The sequence below is a fragment of the Nematolebias whitei genome, chromosome 5 (genome assembly GCF_014905685.2).
Source record: "Nematolebias whitei isolate Nwh7 chromosome 5, NemWhi1, whole genome shotgun sequence".
Lineage (NCBI taxonomy): Eukaryota > Metazoa > Chordata > Actinopteri > Cyprinodontiformes > Rivulidae > Nematolebias > Nematolebias whitei.
Window position 1 is genome coordinate 31,349,841 of NC_056502.1, and position 6,611 is coordinate 31,356,451.

Here is a 6,611-nt window from a genome sequence, read left to right on the forward strand (position 1 = left end):
TAACATGCATGTTTTTGGTCTGTGGGAGGAAACTGGAGTACCTGGAGAAAACCCACGCATGCACGGAGAGAACATGCAAACTCCACCCAGAAAGGCCCCCAGACCGGGATTTGAACCGGGGAAACTGCTCGCTGAGAAACAGCAGCTCTACCAGTTGCGCCACTGTGCTGCCTCTAAAAATCCAAATTGTTATAATAATAATAATTATTATTATCATCATCATCATTGTTATTGTCATTGTTATTGTTTTTATTATTATTATTATTATCAAAATAAATCCAAATATGCTGTCAATTTTATTCCTATCTAAATGTGTGCTAGTGAACCAGCATTTTTTTTCTATAATGATTGTATTTCCTTTAATACGTCTGAAGTGAATGTCTGTTTCTGTAGGCTTGTGATGTATCTGGAGAGAGACCTGCGCAAAACAACTCCTCTTAGAGAGAATCTGAGTCAATCAGGATACCTTCATCAGTGTCTGGACTTAATGCTGGTATACCTGTGCAGTGCTGCACCAGTGATAATAGGTATGTAGAGAAATTACAACCAATCCCCTGCACACAGATACCATATTTTCTGCCGTACACGTCTCTCCGCCCTATAAATCGCATCAGTCCAAATATGTCTAATAAAGTGGAAAAATCCATCAATACGTCGCTTCGGCCTATAAGTCGCAGAGCATGCAAATTATGGAAAAAAAAACGTGACTTATAGGGTGAAAAATATGGTAATTTTGTAAATATCACAATGACAAAACTCAAAAAGAGGCGTGAGAAAATTGTGCTGTTTATTTATTCCGTCTTATTGTTACGTCAATATTAAATATTTTTGCATTTTGCAAGCTTTCCTCATATTGTGCAGCTCTGCTTTGACCTCTCTCAGCTCAGTGTCTTTTATCTCACCTGGTTTCTTCTCCAGAGGATGTCCTATGTGCACTAGGAGGTGTGATTGGGAGGAGACATCCATCGAACACTCAGAGCCGACAGCTCAAACAGACCTTACCAACAATGTCTGTAGTTCTTGAACTTCTCTCATCTCAGGTACTTCGTATAACAATAGCCAAAATAAATAATCTCCCAGTTTAAGAACCAGTGTGTCTGCCTTTTTGCATTGTTTGGATGTGTTTGTTTATATACAACATCACCTTTTCATTATTTTTTTGGTTTCTTCTTTTTGCCATGTTTGACTGTTTATCTCCTCTCAGGTCTTCAGATCTCGAATTGTAAACAAAGAGTTTTTGGTTCAGATTGGAATGTTACTGGTAAGTTTTTAGAAATCTAATTTTTGTACATTTATCACAAAAAATGATGATTTTTTTTTTTCATTTAAATTTGACTGCCACAAATGGCAAATTTTGGTCAAACAAAATAACTTCCTGAAGTCTTAACCCACATACCTGTGACTGTGCTGCAGCTCTGTCACAAATAATTTATCACTTGTTCTTTTCAGGCCATGATTGTCTCTGATTTCCCATTTTCATGTACAAACCGGATTCCAAAAAAGTTGAGACACTAAACAAATTGTGAATAAAAACTGAAAGCAATGATGTGAAGATGGCAAATGTCAATATTTTATTCGTAATATAACATAGATGACAGATCAAAAGTTTAATCTGAGTAAATGTAACATTTTAAAGGAAAAATATGTTGATTCAAAATTTCACAGTGTCAACAAATCCCAAAAAAGTTGGGACAAGTAGCAATAAGTGGCTGGAAAAAGGAAATTGAGCATATAACGAACAGCTGGAAGACCAATTAACACTAATTAGGTCAATTGACAACATGATTGGGTATAAAAAGAGCTTCTCAGAGTGTCAGTGTCTCTCAGAAGCCAAGATGGTAAGAGGATCACCAATTCCACCATTGTTGCACAGAAAGATAGTGCAAAAATACCAGAATGGTATTACCCAGCGTAAAATAGCAAAGACTTTAAAGTTATCATCATCAACCGTGCATCCATCCATCCATCCATCCATTAGCTTTACCCATTTATTCCATTTTTGGGTCACGGGGGTCGCTGGTGCCCATGTCCAGCAATCACTGTGCGAGGGGCAGGGTACACCCTGGACGGATCGCAAGCCCATCACAGGGCCACATAGAGACAAACAAGACAAACAACCATTCACTCTCTCACTCACACCTAGGGACAATTTAGAGTTACCAATCAGCCTAACATGCATGTTTTTGGTCTGTGGGAGGAAACCGGAGCACCCGGAGAAAACCCACGCATGCACGGAGAGAACATGCAAACTATCAACCGTGCATAACATCATCAAAAGATTCAGAGAATCTGGAATTATTGCTGTGTGTAAGGGTCAAGGCCGTAAAACTCTACTGGATGCTCGTGATCTCCGGGCTCTTAAACGTCACTGCACCTCAAACAGGAATGCCACTGTCAAGGAAATAACAGAATGGGCTCAGGAATACTTCCAGAAAGCATTGTCAGTGAACACAATCCACCGTGCCATCCGCCGTTGCCAGCTGAAACTCTACAGTGCAAAGAGGAAGCCATTTCTAAGCAAGCTCCACAAGCTCAGACGTTTGCACTGGGCCAGGGGTCATTTAAAATGGAGTGTGACAAAATGGAAGACTGTTCTGTGGTCAGATGAGTTACGATTTGAAGTTCTTTATGGAACACTGGGACGCCATGTCATCCGGACCAGAGAGGACAAGGATAGCCCAAGTTGTTATCAACGCTCCGTTCAGAAGCCTGCATCACTGATGGTATGGGGTTGCATGAGCGCTTGTGGCATGGGCAGCTTGCATGTCTGGAAAGGCACCATTAATGCAGAGAACTATGTTCAGGTTCTAGAACAACATATGTTCCCATCTAGACGTTATCTCTTTCAGAGAAGACCCTGCATTTTTCAACACGATAATGCCAGACCACATTCTGCAGCAATAACAACATCATGGCTACGTAGGAGAAGGATCCGGGTACTGAAATGGCCAGCCTGCAGTCCAGATCTTTCACCTATAGAGAACATTTGGCGCTTCATAAAGAGGAAGGTGCGACAAAGAAGGCCCAAGACGATTGAACAGTTAGAGGCCTGTATTAGACATGAATGGGAGAGCATTCCTATTTCTAAACTTGAAACTGGTCTCCTCTGTCCCCAGACGTCTGTTGAGTGCTGTAAGAAGAAGGGGGGATGCCACACAGTGGTAAAAATGGACTTGTCCCAACTTTTTTGGGATATGTGGATGCCATGAAATTTGAAAGCAACAGATTTTTCCCTTAAAATGATACATTTTCTCAGATTAAACTTTTGATCTGTGATTTGTGTTCTATTCTGAATAAAATATTAGATGTTGGCACCTCCACATCATTACATTCAGTTTTTATTCACAATTTGTTTAGTGTCCCAACTTTTTTGGAATCCGGTTTGTATGTATATAAAAACTGGCCATGCCTATTATTTGTGAAAACTATATGTTTTTATTGCCTAAAATTATAGTTTCCTTAAATGTTTGGGGTGGCTGAAGATTAATCTATGGTGGCTAACCCTAAGCCCCTGGCTCTGCCATTGAGCCTGGTGGTGGATAAAATTGCTTCCGCCACTCGTTGGGATCTGTCACTCTGCGCTGCCTCTGATAAGCAAAAAATAAATAAACAAAAAATCATTAGCACCAATTTGAATCTCGACAACTCATTCGTTTAATTATGCATCTACTTATCCTGATGCATGCTCAATAATCCAGGTAGAAAAATCCAAAAAAGTTCAATCTGGTCCTCTGGACATTCAAAAAAAACAAAAGAACAAAACAAAGCAAAAACAATATCTATAGAAACGTTTCGTCTCTCATCTGAGAGACTTCCTCAGTCTGAGGTGCTGTATTCAGCTCAGTCTCTTAAATAGCACCTTCTCAGAGTGGATCAACCAGTTTGCTGCTGACCATGTGAGCAGCTGGTTTTGGTTGTCTTTTGGTTGTTCTTAGAATCTAGCTGTTTTTTTTGTTACCTTTTTCTTTTAGCCATCCTATTTGTGTAAAAAAAAAAAACCTGCAGTATGACTTTTTATAATTGTTTATTGTTGTTGCTGTTGTCCATTGTTGTCATCTTTCTTTGTTAAATCAGGTCACTCTTGTAAATGAGTCCTCGAGGCTCAATGGGATTTACCTGTATAAATAAAGGTTGAATGAAAATTTATTGCAAAACATCAGCCTCCCTCCTGTTGTGGTTTTATTCAGCTGCCCAATTTAAATTTCTCCAAAACCAGTCCCCAGAATGATTAAATATAAAGTATTTTTTGACCAAAAGAAAACTGTTCTGAATTTTAACTACCACAGAGGGTAGATTACGATATTTAGTTGTAGCAATGTTACTGTTAGATGAAAGAACAAAGTCACACTTCCATCCATCCATTATCTTTTACCCGCTTCTTCCATTTTGTGTCATGGGGGTCGCCGGTGCCCATGTCAGGCAATCATTGTGTGAGGGGCGGGGTACATCCTGGACAGGTCGCAAGTCCATCACAGGAAAAGTCACACTTAAAGAACTAATAAAATAATTAAAGAACATCCCATCGTGAAATGGAGGTTGTTTTCTTACAGTTCAGTCTGTGTGTAAATGTATAACTACCATTCATTCCAGTGAGACTATTAGTCAGTAGTCTGACTGGAGATACTTGTTTAAGTTTCAGTTCATCAGGACGGCAGCAGAGTTTGCAGTGAAATGTGTGAAGTTTGGAAATCTGGTAGGATTCATGCATTTATTAAACTGTAATAACACAAATAAAAAAGTTAGATTTTAATTAACTAAAACAAATTATAAACCAAACCTACATCAGATGTGTGGGTTTTTTGACACTTTGTTGATCCACTATAAAACTTATTTGTCACATTTATCACCCACTGCAAAAAGTGCAGTAATGTTTTCACCAATTTGTTTGTCTGGAATGTTATCAAATTATCTAATAAGTCACGGAACAGACTTTAATGAAACTCTCAGAAAGTTATCAAAGGATGATAAGCTTCTACATCCGAGACCTTCCAACGAGAGACACAGGAATTAATTTCTACCTTTGAGCAATACTGCAATTCCTTATTTTTGATTTCGTTTAACTTGATATTTTTTTCTGGTTTTAATGTTTTACTTGTGTTATGTGTTTTTATTGTCTATTTAATGGGATTCATGTTTTGTGTATTCGTGGAGTGGCTTCAACAATGCTGAATTTCCCCATGAGGCTAAATAAAATACAGTATTTCTATTAGGGATGCACGATTCACTTTTTTTTTTTACTTCCGATCCGATCCCGATACCTAAGTCTGAATATCGGCTGATACCGATCCAGTTCCGATATCATGATCATCATTGATTTTACATGAGGCTGTAATAATCTCCTCTCAAGTACAATTTGTACAAATATATGCATGCATGTCCAAACAGGCAACTTGAGGTAAGTTTTATTAATTTTGGATAAGTTTTAAAGTTAGAATTAAATTCTGCTAACACAAAACATGTTTTTTTATTCCTAGCTTTAAAGTGGATATTAATTTAAGTGATTGTTTAAAGTTATTTTATATATATTTTTTTAAATAAGGGACATGTCTAAGAATTTTTTTCTTCTTTCTGCACTCTTTTCATTTAATGTTTTCTTTTTGATTTTTTTTAATTGTTTCTTTTAAATGAATGAATAAATGAATAAAATAAAATTAAATGTTAAATGGCTTCAAACATCTGCTAAATTCATGGCATAAACCAACAGACATGTTCCTGTTTTTAGTATTTTACATCACTTTATAATGTAGCTGTTTTTGTTTTTAATATATATAATTTTCAAATAATGTTTTTTTATGATTGTCTACTGTTGTACTGATAAATATCTCCTGGAGGGTAAACTATATCTTGACTGCAAGTATCAAGCTGTGAAATTCTTCATTTTCTACAACTGATAGTGGTTGGTCATTAATTATAATGAAGTTTAGCAACTTCTCTGTAAACATTTGAGCTCCGTGGTTTCAGCGACGTCTACTTCTTGTTCAATCCGAAGCAAGCAGCCTGATTTGGGGCAGCCGCGCTCAGTCTCCCCCTCCTCAGAGACGGGCAGACTGAGCGGGGCAGATTGGACACGGCTGGCCGAGGTCGAGTCGCCTGTTTTGGGTGGAGCAAAGAGCAGCGCCCCGCTGAAGCCACAGAGCTCGAATGTCCAACGTAAAACTAACTTTTCAGTGGTTTAATGTGGCGCTATGGCTCTGCAGACATTGCACGATGCTGTCTTGTTTTGTGGTGTTTAGTGTAAAATACTTCCACACAGCAGACATGTTTCGATGAAAAGTTGGTGAGCTGTTAGCCACAGTGCTACTAACTCAGTCCTCACTTTGTAGCTGGCTGCAAACTATGAACTGGATTTCCTGAATGTGAGGCGGGTCTTATTACTCTGGGTTCATGAGACACGCCGCCGTTCAGGAAATCCATTCCATAGTTTGAAGCCAACATGCATCACGGATAGAAAATATCGGCAGGTGGATTGGAAAATCCGATACGTAAATTATGCTGGTATCGGAGGCCGATACCAATACTGGATCGGATCAGCCCCATCCCTAATTTCTATTCTGTTCTGTTCTGTTCTATTCTATTCTATTCTATTCTATTCTATTCTATTCTATTCTATT

General features: G+C 38.4%; 1 long non-coding RNA gene across 1 annotated transcript; it reads left to right on the forward strand.

Annotated features, from left to right (window-relative positions):
- Positions 1 to 463: 463 nt before the first annotated feature.
- Positions 464 to 1,261, forward strand: LOC119409518. Its single transcript, XR_005186791.1, has 3 exons — positions 464 to 527; positions 919 to 1,040; positions 1,205 to 1,261. It is a non-coding gene; the product is annotated as an uncharacterized LOC119409518 (long non-coding RNA).
- Positions 1,262 to 6,611: the final 5,350 nt, after the last annotated feature.